The 17184-nt window shown below is 52.9% G+C and overlaps 1 long non-coding RNA gene across 1 annotated transcript in view; it reads left to right on the top strand.

Moving 5' to 3' along the window:
* LOC144947519 (uncharacterized) overlaps positions 1-17184 on the top strand; it is a 543474-nt gene that overhangs the window by 313768 nt on the left and 212522 nt on the right. The gene's annotated exons all lie outside the window — the stretch shown is intronic.

The raw sequence follows: 17184 nt of genomic DNA, 5'->3' as shown, positions 1-17184 counted from the left end.
ATTCTTCCGCCTAGTTCGTTGACTGACAGAAACCGAGAGCACCACGTGAGGGAGGAGTTCCAGTCACCACCTCCCATTTCATCGGTATGCGACAGATGTTACCACGACCAACTCATGGAAAGTGCCGCCATTTCCCTGTGCGACGGCGCTGCGCGGGAACATCACCAACCGGGAGAGGGGCAGGCGTACCAACAGCGACTGCCTGCGTTAACGGCCTTTCAAGCTGAGGGAGGCGACTGGGGAGCCTTTCAACGAAGGTTCCTCGCTCACCAAGAGATGTCGGGGTGGACCGATGCCGAGGCACCGCGCGCGCTACCAGCGACTCTGGATGATGATGCTCTGGCCACCTTCAGGTCGACTCCAAGGGCTGGCCGCTCCACACTCCACGCTGCGCTTCACCTCATGGCCAGGGTCTATGGACCGCCGTCTGCCTGTCGCCACCACTTCTACGCTCGCCGTAAAGGAGAGACGGAAACCCCTCTCGCCTACCGCACTGCACTTCTGGCTCTCGCTGACGCCGCTTTTCCTCGCATGGATGAAGAAGGAAAAGACGCGATGGTCACGGAGCAGCTTTTGGCATTGGGCGCAGGACTTGGGTGTTCCTATTAACGTGGCAGATGAGGTAGATATATGCTCGTTGCGGGTTGCTACGAGCATTCACGCGCACGAAGTTCTTAAACGAAAACGGCCTGTCATTGTCTGCGCATCAGCCTCAGTTTCTGCATCAGCCTCGGCGCCCAGCGAACCCCAAGGCGCTCTATCACAGGAGGAGGTCTTCACCACGGCACAGTCGGGGGACTCGAGGTCTGGAGGTCGTTCGCCCCTGCGAACGCCAACGCAAGCTGGAGCAACCGAAACCAGAGACGCCTCTCGTCACGTGTTACAACTGCGGCCTTTGAGGCCACGTTGCATCTGGGTGCCGGGCTCCACGTCAACGCGCCACAGGACCTCGGCTGGACGACGCCCAAGGTCCCAAGTCGTCCCAATGGTCCCCGGCAAGTCGCGGCACTACACATGCTCGGCCCACTCACACGTTACACACGAGTCACCGCGCCGCGCGGGGAGGGGAGTTCGTACGGGAGCTCGGACCAGGCCAATGGTCTGAGCTGGCCCATAGGGTAGTGGCTGCATCAGCCGGTTCGTCCGTGGTTACTGGTTCGATCGAGGGTGTTGAGGTTCGGGTTTTGGTTGACACGGGGGCGTCGGCAACGATCATTTCCAACCTTATTTACAATATTCAGATGCTGTCTCCTCGACAGACCTGGTCTTCACCTGAGGACGGCTGCTTGCATTGTGGCCGAAACGTTGAGAGAATTATTTTATTCTGTTTTATTTTATTATTTTATTATTTCCATTCTACGTGACTTTACCGAAAGAACCAAGAAGATGAATCCCTGCAGTCACGAAAGCTTTAAATCGAAAAATATTCTTCCCGTTCAAAGTCGACCCTAACTCCCGGTAGACGTTCCATGTTATGCGGCGAATGGAGGATCCTTGGGTATTGTGGGTCAGATCCGGGCGGGTATTTGCATTGGGGATATTAAATTGTCGGGACCTGTCTTGGTCTCATCGTCTCTGGCGGTCCCATGTTTATTGGGAACGGATTTTCTAGCTAAAATGCCGATCAAGATCCTCATTGATCAGGGTTGCATCGAGCTCCCCTCGGGCCGCCGCATAGCATTTTTGTCCTTCCCTAGCAATTTACGCACGGCCTGTGCTACGGTGCAGGCAATGGTAACCCAGACGGTACGCGTACCCCCGGGGTCACAGATGTTAGTGCCCCTATGATTGCGGAAATCTTTTGGGGTGGGTACGACGGAGTATGATGTACTGTTAGGTCCGTCTAACACAGCTGTCAGGGGTTTGGATTTGGCGGTGGCTCAGACGGTGGTGCGAGGAGACAGAGACCCCTTCATTGTGGTTTTAAATGCGGGGTCACGGGCAGCTGTGATTCCACAGGGTACCGTGCTTGCTCATGCAGCACCGGTGCCCATGGGAGAGCCGCTGATAGTGCATGTTCATACTGCTCCGGCTCCGCATCTTGAATCGGGGGGTGATCAGGGGTGGTTGGATTCACTGTGTTCTGGATTCAGTGACCTGTCTAGTTCACTGCTGGTGGCATTACGCGCCCTGTTGCTCGAATTTTCGGACGTTTTCAGCAAGCATAAATATGATATTGGTTGCACTGACCTATTACGTCACCACATTGACACGGGTGACGCTGCCCCCATCCGGCAAAATCCCTTCCGGCTGAGCCCAGCCGAGAAGGAACATGTGCAATCAGCTGTTAATGACATGCTGTCTGCCGACATCATTTCGCCCTCATCCAGTCCATGGGGGGCTCCCATCGTGCTTGTGAAAAAACATGATGGGTCCCTGCGGTTTTGCGTTGATTTCTGTCGCCTTAATAAGATCTCTGTGGCTGACGCATATCCGCTCCCCAGGATGGACGAATCCTTGGATGCTTTAGCGGGGGCACGGTATTTTTCCACATTGGACCTGCTATCGGGATTCTGGCAACTGCCCCTTGACGAGGTATCGAAACCCAAGACCGCGTTTTGGACACCTGTTGGCCTATTTCAGTTCAATCGGTTGCCCATGGGACTCCATTCAGCTCCCGCAACGTTCCAGAGGTTAATGGAATTGGTTTTGTCTGGCCTTCAATGGGATACCTGTTTAATTTACCTGGATGACGTCATCGTCTTCAGTAGAACGTTCGAGGAGCACCTCCAACGTTTGAGGGCAGTGTTCCTCAGGATGCGATCCGCCAAATTGAAGTTTAAGCCGCAAAAATGCCACTTACTCCGGGAATCGGTACGGTACTTAGGGCACATCGTTGGCCGTTCGGGTATCTCCACTGATCCCGCTAAGACACATTGTGTCAGTTCTTGGCCGACGCCCACTTTGGTCAGCGAGGTCCGTAGTTTTATTGGGTTTGCCTCCTATTACTGGGGTTTCGTCGAACAGTTTGCCACCATAGCCAAACCCCTGCATGCTTTGACGGCCAAAGGTGTGAAGTTTCGCTGGGGGCCGGAGAAGGAAGCTGCTTTTCGCTTCCTTTGGGACGCCTTGGTAAGTGCTCCGCCCTTGTGTTACCCTGATTTCACTGAGCCGTTATTGCTTGACATGGACGCCAGTAACACAGGAATTGGTGGAGTACTCTCACAGGTGATCGGGGATGTCGAACGCGTTGTCGCCTATGGTAGCAGGGTTTTGTCGCCGGCGGAACAGAGGTACTGCGTGACCCGTCGCGAGTTACTGGCTATTGTGGGTTTCATCCAACAGTTTCGACCGTATCTCTACGGCCGACACTTCACTGTCCGTACGGACCACGTGGCACTTAAATACGCGCTTCGCGTTGCCCAGCCATCGGGCCAGTTGTCCTGATGGTTCGAGGTCCTCCAGGACTATCAATTCACGACTACTTACCGTAAGGGTGTACGCCATACCAACGCGGATGCCCTGTCGCGGTTGTCACCACGTACAGAATGTGCATGTATTTTGGGATCGAGACGTTGCAAACCCCAGACTGTCGTCCCACCGGCAGCTCTGGCTGCCGCGGCTGATGCACTGCGACCCGAGATTCCTTTCTCTCCGACGGGTGGGGATTATTTGCTCACATTATCCCTTGTTGAGTGGGGCCGCCTCCAAATGGTCGACGCGTCCCTGCTCGCGCTGCGTCACAAGGCGAATGGTTTCAATGAGGGTGCAGTTGGCGTCGACTCATGGGTAGTTAAACAGGGCCTCCTTATGAATTGGGACGGTACGTCCCTACGCCATAGGCTTGTTGTGCCATCTGCTGTGTGGGGTAGGGTTGTTCTGGCCGCCCATGAACGACTGTTACATTTGGGATTTCACAAAACCCTTGTTCTGCTCCAGCGTGATTACTATTGGCCGGGTATGGTGAGGGATGTGTCCACCATTCTCAAAGGGTGTGTGCAGTGCGCCCAACAGAAGCCGCCTCCCATTGCGGCTAACCCGCCATTGCAATCTATTCAGGTCTCGCGCATCAATGAACTTGTTGCGCTTGATATTTTGGGGCCCTTCCCGGTGACACCTAGGGGTAACAAGTACCTGCTGGTTGGCGTGGAATATTTCACTCGATGGCCCATGGCTTGGCCACTTGCCAACCAGTCGGCAGCGGCCGTTGCCGAGGCCTTTGTCCAGGGCTATGTCTTGGACAAAGGTGCAACGGAGCGGTTGCTGACCGACCAGGGGAAACATTTTTTGGGCTTTTTATTACGGGAGGTGTCCGACCTTTTGGGCACTAAAAAGGTGTGTACCTCTTCATACCACCCACAGACTGATGGGATGGTGGAGCGGCTCCACAGAACAATTACGTCCATGTTGTGCCATCAGGTGTGCGAAGCTCAAGTGGACTGGGACTTACAGATTCCAGGTGTCCTCGCCGCTTACAGAATGGCTCCCCACGCGGCAACAGGGTTTTCTCCCTTCTATCTTATGTATGGCCGGGACACTGATCCACCTGTGGATGCCCATTTGGGGATTTCCGAACCCCGTGCTAAGTCTAAATTGGCTGATCACATCAAATTTAACATTTCTAAATTGACCGAGGCACGGGAAGCAGCGATGCTGAACTCGAGATCTAACCAGATGGCGAACGAGCGGTTGCGGGCACAGCGGACGCACATGTACAAGTGGAAACCGGGCGATAAGGCCTGGTTGCACTGCCCGCAGGCGCCATTGGCAACATCCCCGAAACTACTGAGGCCATGGCGAGGACCGGTCGAGGTTGTGCGGGTTGCGCGCCCCCAATGTGTTCGGATTAAGTGGGGGAAGCGTTGTTGGTATGTTCACCCCTCCCGACTGAAACCTTTCACGGCGCCACATACCTTCCCTTCATGTCAGAATGACCGAGCATGTGATGTGTCCGTTGACTTAGGAAATGGGATGCTGCCACCTGATTCTCACATGTCTCTGACTGACCCGCACCCAGGTGTCTCGGAATTGACGGCCTCCGAACGCCAGCAGCCAGATCCCCGGAGCACGTGCGGATCCGGGGAACCCGGTCCGAGCCTTCCAGGACTACCTGGGCCGCCTGTCAGACAAGCATGTCCTGTTCCGTATGATGGACCGGCCAAGCGGACTCGCGCTAAATTGCGCCACTACTCGTGACACGCGGCCGGATCCGCCAGGTTGCCGTGTCGGAGCAGCCCCCCCTTTCACTGACTGGATGTCCCGTTTCTACAGGGCGTGTGGGCTCGCGGGCATGGGTCACGGGATGCCGTAAGGTCGTTTTTTATGTATATATTTTTTTTCTTCTTCGACATTGTATATATGTTCTTGTTTTTGAGTGGTGGAGGGTTGGGTTATTTATTGGGGCGTTCGTGTGTTGTTGTTGTTGTTGTTGTTAATTGTTCTGTTATTGTTGTTATGGGGCACACACAGGGTTCTGCTTTTTGGATGTATTCTTTATTGCATAGGTGGGTTTTGCAGCCGGGCCGGCTGCGAGCTATGCGGAGGGGGGTGATGAAGAGGTGGTACGTACCGGGGTGAAGCGAGCCATCGCGTAGCCGGTGTCTACATCACGGTCCGCACATGGGTGGCTACACCGACGCCCGCATTAGCCCCGCCCCTCGGGGGCAGAGGGCTATATAGGGCGGTGCTCGTGAGCGCTCGGGGAGTCGTTGAAGCCAGTGAAGAATGAAGATGGAGCAAGCTAGATAGGACCGTGGGACCCCTAGCCCAGCTGCCCTTATCAGGGCCGGGACTCTGTGTGGCTCAGTGGTGAGACCCTGGGTACTCGCGGCCCGACGTCCTTATCAGGGCCGGGTTTGATGGGCCAGTGGTTGAGACCCGTACCCTGGCTAGGTCGGGTCAGATAGCCTCCTCTAGGAAGTACATAGCCGGAGGACCTGAGAGCGTTGCCGGTGTCAGGCACGCGTAGCTGTAGGCTGTGTTCCTAGGCTGTATAGATGACTGTTTTGTAGGGTGTTATAAATAAAAACGTGCTGCCTCCGTCAACTCGTCTCCTGCAGTATTTACACCGTTACACTTGTACGAGTGGCAGAACCAGCGAGAGTTGTATTTCTGTATGGGGGTGTTTTCATGCAATCAGGTTAATGGATAGCATTTTGAAGGAGTTTTTTCTTTTCCATGATGCAAATTTGTTTTTTTCCACTCGTCAATCGGCACCCTGGAAATCCTCTCTTGCTAATGAGAGGTTCCATCTGGGGAAACATTTCCCAGGTGAAAATTTGAATATTTTTTCCAAGGGCCACCCTCACTGCTTTGGAAACGGTGGTCGTGCACTGCGTGTATAACTTGCAAATGGGTCAAAAACAAGTCGGTTTAGCTTGTGCCAAATCAAATTACATCCGTTAAGGAGCACAGAATTACGCGATGGGAGGTAACGTCGTTATAAAAAATGAACCCGTAAAAACAAAGTTTTTCACTAGAAATCCTTTATATGCGTGGCATCGGTTTTATTTTATTATTCATTTCTGTTTTTCTTGAGTAAGAGTTTCATTTTTATCACATTGGTATTTTAAATTAAATATGAAATTTTTTTTTCACGAAAATAAATTGTCACGCACAACGAGTCTGTGTGCAAAATGTCAGCTCGATTGGATCACGGGAAGTGGGTTAAAAAACGACCGAAAGATTTGCACGGTCGAAAGAGGGCAAGCAAGCAAGCAAGTGAACTTAATATAAAGGATTTAAAAATAGGCACACGTTTATTGTTGTTTGCTTTCGATTGGTTTACATTACGTTCCATGACAGGAGGACCTTGCTGTGTTTTCAGTTTCTTACAAAGAGCAAGACAATAAATTACAGTACGTGTTCAATGGGCCACAACCCAGCCCACATTGGTCTTTGAAACGGGCGGCTAGAGTCCTCTCGTCCTCTGGCTTTAGATGGCTGCCACCTATGGGTCAGATGATTGCCTGCCACCATTAAGCAATTGGTAATTAAATATATATATTTTTTCCTAAAATGTTGAAAATTTTGGAAAAAAAATGTTCACGAATATAAATTGTCACGCACAACGAGTCTGTGTGCAAAATGTCAGCTCGATTGGATCACGGGAAGTGGGCTAAAAACGACCGAAAGATTTGCACGGTCGTAAGCGCGCAATCAAGCAAGCAAGTGAACTTAATATAAAGGATTTAAAAAGACAACTCGCCCACCACTCGCACCCAATTGTATTTTCTAAACGGTTTTTCTATTTTTTACGAAGTATAAATCTTGCACTCTATGTATTAATTGTGTATGGTTTCACTTTATTTTGTCCATTCCGTTATAGTCGCAGAGGCTATGATGGGTTTTTTTTCCAGGACATCATGAGATATCTGCAACTATACCAACTATTTTTTTTTACAAGGTATGGCTCATTGAACTATGTTGCTCTTTTTCAGAAACAAAATGGCTACAAGCACAGCGAGATGTTATCTCTATTGTGATTGCACACAGCAGCTGCAGTCATCGCCTGCTACGGGCAGACTCCTGCACCAGTTTAAGATGCAGATGCGACTCAGTCTGGTCTATTATGGCCCAAATCAGACTAAACACACAAATTGGTTTCCCTCACATGGTGGCGAGATGTTAACTATTTGGAGTTGCGTAATCTGCCCGTGGTAACGTGGATTTTTATTTGGGTCCACTGGTTTTTCCCTCCACATTTAGAAATATGCAATTAGAGTATTTGTCTGCTGATATAAATTTCCACTTGATTAACCGCTTCGTTGAGCTATAATTTTTGATACCCAGGTCGCTTTTGAAAAAGAGCTACATAGCTCAATGGGCCTTACCTGCTCAAATCAAAATAGTTTCAGTTTAGCTTTAATAGACGCTAATGGAGTTGGACAAACATCCAGTTCAAGGACACTATTGCTTGGGAAAATGATGACGCCTGTTTTGCCGTCTGTCTATTCAGGGAGTGGATGGATTTGAATGCAAGGACAAAAACCTCGTTTACTAGCAATCCTGTTTTGTCTTTCAGGTCATGGGTAGAAGCCAGGTAATAACCCTATAGTCGTGCGTACCCAAGGTAGTTGTAAGTCTGAACCAATAATCACAGTTTTATACGAGTCAGTCCACCACGAATGTACACTGATCACACACACACAGGCTTAAGCTCTTTAGAATAACCACATGAGATGAGTTTCGAGAGATAAGCTCATCCTACAGCTTTGCGCACAAGTTGGTGTTCATGGCAAGAAACAGCAATGGTTTGGGTGCTACGGTGGCTTTCTCTCTTCCCCCGTTGTCTCGTGGAATTGTATCTGGGTCCTCCGGTTTTCACCTCAACATTTAGAAACAACAACAAGTGTTTCAAGTATTTGGCTGCAACAAATTTCCACTTAAGCCACTTCATTGAGCTATCATTGGTGCTAAGCAGGTCGCTTCTGAAAAAGAGCCACATAGCTAAGTGAACCTTACCTGGTTAAGTAAAAAAAATTGGTTTAGTTGTAGACGTCTCATGTCCTATAATTACATTTCCGGGTAATTACCCCAAAGTGACGAGTTGCTTGAATGTCATTGTGGCATTTGAGATGGAATTTATATGTAGACTTCCGTAACCCATCCTGGAATCTGGAGCCTTTTGCTTGCAATGTGACTCTGTCACCAACTCTACCTGCCATTACCCACTGTTGATGATGTCACCGTCTCTCACCCTCACCTTTTCCGAGACTGGACATTCTTGTCCCAATCATTCACAGACGCACACACTGCTCATTTCACCTGCGTTGTTTCACATTCCAAGTGTACTTCCCTTTAGACATAATAAACTATTTTTCAACGGTGACTTTGCCAGCAGGCATCATCAAGGCATTCAATAATTACACACCCACACACTGGCCCAATCATTTGTAGTGGTGGTACGCGCTGGCAGTAGGGATCGTGTGGCAGCGCGTGGTGATTGGCTGTGTATTGGTGATACGCGCTGGCAGTAAGGGATCGTGTGGCAGCGCGTGGTGATTGGCTATGTAGTGGTGACACGCGCTGGGAAAAGGGATCGTGTGGCAGCGCGTGGTGATTGGTCAACTAGAGTGGGTGCTCACATCGCGGTCCGCATAGGCTCCGCCCCCTCGGGAGCGGAGGACTATGAAAGGCGATGCGCGCGGGCGCTCGGAGAGTTGGTAACCAGTGAAGACGGAGGAGGAAGAGATAGGGCCCTGAGACCCCTAGCCCCGCTGTCCTTGTGAGGGCCGGGTTGCGGGACCCAGTGGTCGTGATCCATACCCCAGCTGGGGTGGGTCTGTGAGTTCCCCTGGAAGCTACGGGGCTGTAGAGCCCGTGTGTGTGTAGCCGGGTGGAACGTGTAGCATAAGCTGTAGTCGACCACACGTGTTATTGTGGCTAAGGAAAGTGTTAATAAAGTGTGCTACCCGTCAAGTGGTCTCCCGCCGTAATTTACAATATTACAACTGGCGTCAGAAGTGAAACAGTCTTCCAGCCATGGATACCAGGAAGACTCATCGGACTCACGAGCGTGACCGGGAGGAAAACCACGACGACTCGGGCCAGTAGGCATCGGGGGAGAAGAGGAGGAGATGCCGGCACCACAGGACGCCCAACGAGCCGCTGGGGTCCGATGCCGGACTCCGCGACGCGCACTCCCGCCTGGCAGAGCTGCTACTCGCCACGGCGTCCATCCTAGCGGAGATCACCACGTCTGGAGGAGGGAGAATGTCGACGGACATCGAAAGGGGTCGCGTTGGAGATTCCCGCCAAAATGTGCTTCGCACGAATGACTTTGAAAATGCCGCCATTTCTACCGAGCAGCCGACTATTGGCGGGAATCGCGAGCAACACGTGGCCGGGGACCTCCAATCTCTGCCGCTCACGTCATCAGCGTGCGCTACGGGCCGCCATCAGCCACCCGTCATAGGGGCTGCCATTTCTCCTATCGACGGCGCGGCGCGGAAAAATCACGAGGCGGAGGACGACATTATTTTTCAGCAGCGTCTTCCCGCGTTGACGGCCTTCAAAGCGGAAGGGGGTGACTGGGGCGCATTCCAGCGGAGATTTCTCGCCCATCAAAAAAATGTTGGGCTGGTCCGACACTACGGCGCTACGGGCACTGCCTGCGATGCTGGACGACAACGCACTCGCGGCCTTCAGGTCCGCCCTGAGATCGGCCCGTTCCACGCTCAAGGCCGCGCTGGGCCTCATGGCCAAGGTGTATGGACCACCTTCGGCCTGCCGCCACCAATTTTACGACCGACGGAAGGGAGACACGGAGACCGCGCTCGCCTACCGCATGGCGTTCCTGGCTCTCGCAGACGCTGCATTCCCTCGTATGGACGAGGAGGGGCAGGACGCCATGGTTTTGGAACAGCTGCTCAAGTTGGCTCAGGACTTGGGGGTCCCCATCAACACAGCCGACGAGGTGGACATATGTTCGTTGCGTGTTGCGACGAGCATTCAGGCGCATGAGGTCCTGAAGCAGAAACAGGTGGTCGTCTGCGCTTCTGCCGCGGTCTCAGCTCCGGCCCCGGTGGACACCGAACCTCAAGTCATTCGCCCACGGGAGGGGGCATTCGCTACAGCACGACCGGGGGATTGGAGGTCGGGGGGTCGGTCGCCTCTGCGATTGACCCGCAAGCTGCAGCAACCGAGACCTGCGACGTCCCTCGTCACATGCTACAACTGCGGCCTTCGCGGCCACGTGGCGTCCGGGTGCCGCGCTCCACGTCAGCGCGCCACGGGACCTCGGCTGGACGACGACCAAGGCCCCAAGTCGTCCCAACTACCCCCGGCAAGTTGCGGCACTTCATATGCTCGGTCCACATACACAACACACATGGGCCGCCGCTTCGCGGCGGAGGAGGTGCGATTGGGGGCCGGGGATTCGGTTCGGAAAGGGGGGTTCGTACGAGGACCGGGAAAAATTAAATGGTCCGAGTTGGGCCACAGAATGGTGGCTGCGTCGGCCGGGTCGTCTGTCGTTACGGGATTCATAGACGGTATCGAGGTCAGGGTGTTGGTGGACACGGGAGAGTCGGCGACTATCATTTCCGATCTCAATTATAACATCCTCCCGTCCAATGTCGGCCTCTGCTCCCGGTGGACGTGCCATGTTACGCGGCAAATGGGGGCTTGTTGGGCATTGTCGGTCAGATTCGGGCGAGCATTTGCATAGGGGATATTAAATTGGCGGGACCTGTTTTGGTCTCTTCTTCCCTAGCGGTTCCATGTCTGTTGGGTACAGATTTTTTGGTTAAGATGCCCATTAAAATTCTTGTTGATTAAGGTTGTATTGAGCTGCCATGGGGTCGCCGTATTTCCTTTTTGTCTAACCCTACTAAACTGTGGACGGCTTGTGCGACGATCCAAGCGCTAGCGACCCATACGGTGCACGTACCCCCGGGTTCGCAGATGTTGGTGCCCCTCCGGTTGCGGAAGCCATTGGGTGGGGAGACTGCGGGACAAGGCGTGCTTTTGGGTCCGTCGAATAGAGCTGTCGGGGGTTTGGACTTGGCGGTGGCTCAGACGTTGGTTCGGGCTGACGAGGACCCGTTCGTTATGGTTTTAAACGCTGGTTCGCGGCCGGCCGTTATTCCGCAGGGCACCGTGCTTGCTCACGCGGCACCAGTCCCTGTGGAAGAGCGGCTTATTGCGCATGTTGATCCCGTCCCGGCGCAGAAAATTCAATCAGGTGAGGACCTGCAATGGTTGGACTCGCTGTGTGCGGGCTCCAGTAATTTGTCGAGGGTGCAGTTGGGTGCGCTGCGCGCTCTGCTGATGGAATTCTCTGATGTGTTCAGCAAGCACAAATATGATATTGGGTGCACGGACCTGTTACGCCACAACATTGAAACAGGTGATGCAGCACCGGACCGGCAGAATCCCTTCCGGCTGAGTCCTACCGAGAAGGAACACGTTCAATCGGCCGTCAATGACATGCTGACTGCCGACATCATTTCGCCCTCATCCAGTCCATGGGGAGCGCCCATCGTTCTGGTGAAAAAAACAAGACGGGTTCTTGCGGTTTTGTGTAGATTTCCGTCGCCTTAATAAGATCTCCGTGGCTGACGCGTATCCGCTCCCCAGAATGGATGAGTCTTTGGACGCATTATCTGGGGCGTGGTATTTTTCTACACTTGACTTACTGTCGGGGTTCTGGCAATTACCACTCGACGATGAGTCTAAACCTAAGACCGCATTCCGGACCCCAGGGGGCCTGTTCCAGTTTAATCGGTTGCCCATGGGACTCCATTCCGCTCCCGCGACGTTTCAGCGCCTTATGGAATTGGTTTTGTCGGGTCTGCAATGGGATACTTGCTTGATTTACCTTGACGATGTCATCGTTTTCAGTAGAACTTTCGAGGAACACCTCCAACGATTAAGAGGGGTGTTCTTGCGGATGCGATCGGCTAAGTTGAAGTTTAAACCGGCTAAATGCCAACTGCTTCGGCAATCTGTACGGTACTTGGGCCACATTGTCGACTCTTCGGGGATCTCCACCGATCCCGCGAAGACGAACTGCGTCAGTTCATGGCCGACGCCCACGTCGGTTTCTGAGGTCCGCAGTTTCATTGGTTTTGCTTCTTACTACCGCCGATTCGTTGAGCATTTCGCCACCATTGCTAAACCATTGCATGCTCTGACAGCCAAAGGGGTCAGGTTTCGCTGGGGGCCAGAGGAGGAGGCCGCGTTCTGCTCCCTTCGGGACGCTTTGGTGGGTGCCCCGCCCTTGTGTTATCCTGATTTCACGAGACCCTTCTTGCTTGATACTGATGCTAGTAACACGGGCATTGGGGGGGGTGCTCTCACAGGTGGTTGGGGGAGTTGAATGGGTGGTCGCCTATAGTAACAGGGTTTTGTTGCCAGCGGAACAGTGCTACTGTGTGACCCGTCGCGAGTTGCTGGCTATTTTTTTTTTGTACAGCAATTTAGACCGTATCTCTATGGCCGTCATTTTACGGTCCGTACGGACCACGCGGCGCTTCAGTACGCATTTAGGGTCGCCCAACCCTCGGGCCAATTATCACGGTAGTTGGAGGTCCTCCAGGACTATCAATTTACGACCACTTACCGTAAGGGGTTGCGCCACACCAACGCGGATGCCCTGTCGCGGTTGTCGCCACGTCCCGAATGTGCGTACTTGATGGGGTCGGCACGCTGTAAACCGCATGTTGCTGTACCCGAGGGTGAGTTGGTCGCGGCCGCAAATGCACCGTTGGTTGACGTTCCCGCTACTCCTGCGGGCGGGGACTCACTACTCTCACTGTCTCTCGTTGAGTGGGGCCGACTCCAGATGGCTGACAGCTCCCTGCTTGCGTTGCGTCGCAGGGCGGGGGGTCCCGAGGAAGGTCAGAAGCGAGCCGGCTCCTGGCTGCTTAAACAGGGCCTGCTAATGAGATGGGACAATATGTCCCGGCGGCACGCACTCGTCGTGCCTTCCGCTATGCGGGGCAAAGTTGTTCTGGCCGCACACGAACGCCTCTTGCATCTGGGAGTAAACAGAACGCTCGCTCTGCTCCAGCGTGACTATTATTGGCCGGGAATGGGGAGTGATGTGATACTTAAGGGGTGTGTGGATTGCGCGCAACGGAAACCACCGCCCGTTGCGCCAAATCCACCGCTGCAGTCCATTCAGGTCTCGCGCACGAACGAGCTCGTTGCGCTAGATATCTTGGGGCCTTTTCCTGTCACGCCTAGGGGTAACAAGTACCTGCTGGTTGGTGTGGAATACTTTACTCGATGGCCTATGGCATGGCCACTCGCCAACCAGTCGGCGGTGGCCGTGGCGGATGCCTTTGTCCAGGGCTACGTCTTGGACAAAGGTGTTCCCGAACGCTTGCTGACCAACCAGGGGAAGAATTTTTCGAGCAAATTGCTGCATGAGGTGTGCGACCTTTTGGGTACAATAAAGGTGCGTACCTCCCCGTACCACCCACAGACTGACGAGATGGTGGAGCGACTCCACAGGACTCTAACTTCCATGTTGTGCCAGCAGGTGTGCGAGGCACAGGTTGACTGGGACTTGCAGGTCCCGGGGGTCCTCGCTGCATACAGGATGGCCCCCATGCAGCTACGGGATTTTCCCCATTTTATCTGATGTACGGTCGGGAGGCCGATCCGCCCATGGAGGCTCAGCTGGGGCTTTCCGTGCCACGGCCTAATTCCAAGCTGGCCGACTATATTAAATTTAACATTGCAAAACTGGCCGAGGCACGGGAGGCCGCACGGCTAAATTCAAGGTCTCGCAAAATCGCTAACGAGCGCTTGCGTGCACGGAAGGTGTCCGTGCACGATTGGAAACCGGGCGATAGGGCCTGGCTGCACTGCACTCATGCGCCATTGGCTACGTCGCCTAAATTATTGAGGCCATGGCGGGGACCCGTGGAGGTCGTGCGGGTTGCACGACCCCAGTGTGTTCAGATAAAATGGGGAAAACGCCGTTGGTACGTTCACCCCTCCCGGCTGAAACCATTCTCGCCACCATATGGCCTTCCTTTATGTCATGAGGACTGAGCATGTGATGTGACCGGCGACCCGGGGAGGGAAATGTCTCCGCCTGATCCTCACATGTTTTCGCCTGATCCGCTCCCAGGTGTCTCGGAACTGACGGCTGCCGACCACCGGCGACCGGATCCCCGCGTCACGGGCGATTCTTCCAGGCCCGCTCCGTGCCTTCCTGGGCTGCCGGAGCCACCGGACGGTCGACTGCGTCCCGTCCCATACGACGGACCGGCCAGGCGGACTCGCGCTAGATCGCGCCACTTTTCCTGACTGAATCAATGAGGTGGATGTGCGGGACGAGTCGGCCGGATCGTCTCGTCACAGCGTTCCCCTTCCGTTCGACCGCTCTATCGTTCCGTTCAAGGGGCGAGTGGGAGGGGGATCGGGGGTCGAGGAGACACTGGACACGTCGGTCTTTTGAAAATAACTTTTATTGTGTTACTCGTCGGTTTGTACATAGTTCGTTGTTGTTACTGGTTAACGTTCGGTGTTGTGTTGTTGTGTTGTTGTGTTGTGTTGTTGTGTTGCGTTGTGGTTATGTTACGGGGCACACTTGGGAGAGTGGGGTTTTTTTTTTTGCAGCCGGGCCGGCTGCGAGCTATGTGGGAGGGGGTGATGTAGTGGTGGTACGCGCTGGCAGTAGGGATCGTGTGGCAGCGCGTGGTGATTGGCTGTGTATTGGTGATACGCGCTGGCAGTAAGGGATCGTGTGGCAGCGCGTGGTGATTGGCTATGTAGTGGTGACACGCGCTGGGAAAAGGGATCGTGTGGCAGCGCGTGGTGATTGGTCAACTAGAGTGGGTGCTCACATCGCGGTCCGCATAGGCTCCGCCCCCTCGGGAGCGGAGGACTATGAAAGGCGATGCGCGCGGGCGCTCGGAGAGTTGGTAACCAGTGAAGACGGAAGACGGAGGAGAAAGAGATAGGGCCCTGAGACCCCTAGCCCCGCTGTCCTTGTAAGGGCCGGGACCCTGTGTGGCTCAGAGGCGGGACCTTGGGACCCGCGGCCGGACGTCCTTGTGAGGGCCGGGCTGCGGGACCCAGTGGTCGTGATCCATACCCCAGCTGGGGTGGGTCTGTGAGTTCCCCTGACAGCTACGGGCTGGAGAGCCCGTGTGTGTGTAGCCGGGTGGAACGTGTAGCGTAAGCTGTAGTTGACCACACGTGTTATTGTGGCTAAGGAAACTGTTAATAAAGTGTGCTACCCGTCAAGTGGTCTCCCACCATAATTTACAATATTACACATTCAATCACGCACTCACACACTCACTTGTCCATTCACTCAACCAATCATTAACCCACTCATCCACTTACCACACCCACTCACTCATTCACCCATACTCCCACTCACCCACTCTCTCACACACACACTTCATGATCATAAGAATCACAAATTTACTTCCCTGACAAAAGCCCATTGAGCTAAGGAAGCTCTTTTTCATGTGCGGCCCGGCTGGGAGATGTAGGCAAGTTGTGTTGTTGGAGGCTTGACCCTCCCCAACTATTTGCCTGCCTCTACCTCCAGTTGTCAGGGGTCGCCAACCAAAATAATAAGAGACATTTTTTTCCAATTCGGTGAAAAAACTCAAATATTTCCAGAGTCGCCGCCACAATGCATGTGAATGAGACGTATATTTGGGACTTCTTTCACATCGTACGTAGCCAACTGAGCTAATAGGAGTTGCAGGGGAAGGACAACAAACTAAACACAACAAGAAGCAGTTCTAAATAAATTGTTTTTCAATTTTTATGATTTAAAAGTACCATAGCTCCATTGGCTTCCTGATCGAACCTGATGAGTCTTGCGCTAAGGCAACAGCATGTGGGATGCGTTGTGCATTGCTTATACGAGTGGCAGAAGCAGCGAGAGTTGTATTTCTGTATGGGGGTGTTTTCATGCAATCAGGTTAATGGATAGCATTTTGAAGGCGTTTTTTCTTTTCCATGATGCAAATTTGTTTTTTTTCCACTCGTCAATCGGCACCCTGGAAATCCTCTCTTGCTAATGAGAGGTTCCATCTGGGGAAACATTTCCCAGGTGAAAATTTGAATATTTTTTCCAAGAGCCACCCTCACTGCTTTGGAATCGGTGGTCGTGCAATGCGTGATTAACTTGCAAATGGGTCAAAAACAAGTCGGTTTAGCTTGTGCCAAATCAAATTACATCCGTTAAGGAGCACAGAATTACGCGATGGAAGCTAACGTCGTTATATAAAAGACAACTCGCCCACCACTCGCACCCAATTGTATTTTCTAAACGGTTTTTCTATTTTTTACGAAGTATAAATCTTTCACGCTATGTGTTAATTGTGTATGGTTTCACATTATTTTGTCCATTCGTTTATAGCCGCAGAGGCTATGATGGACTTTTTTTCCATTCTTGTTTTTCTATGCCCTCAGTACCATCTCCGTCCTGCTGTAACTTGCACCAATGCCTACTTTAGTGAGGGCGATATTGGCACGTAGAATTAATATCGATTGACTCACGTGTTGGGGCAGCGAGGTGGCTTTGCGGCAGTGCTTGAAACTCTGTTTCAGAGGTTCCACGACTGCGGGTGCTGTCACCGTCACTTCTGTGTCTACTGCACAGTCGACGTTTACCATTCCCGGACATCATTCACAAGGGTAGGCCCCATTGTGCGCGAGTGTAATTTTTCAAATTCCAAAATTTACACCACAAATTTTAACGATTTTTAATTAACTAGGTAAGGTCTGCAGACAGATTCTATCTCAGATGCCACGATGACT

This window comes from Lampetra fluviatilis, chromosome 45 (assembly GCF_964198595.1).
Source record: "Lampetra fluviatilis chromosome 45, kcLamFluv1.1, whole genome shotgun sequence".
Lineage (NCBI taxonomy): Eukaryota > Metazoa > Chordata > Hyperoartia > Petromyzontiformes > Petromyzontidae > Lampetra > Lampetra fluviatilis.
Note: the sequence above shows the minus strand (reverse complement) of the source record. Positions and strands in the feature narration are given on the sequence as shown.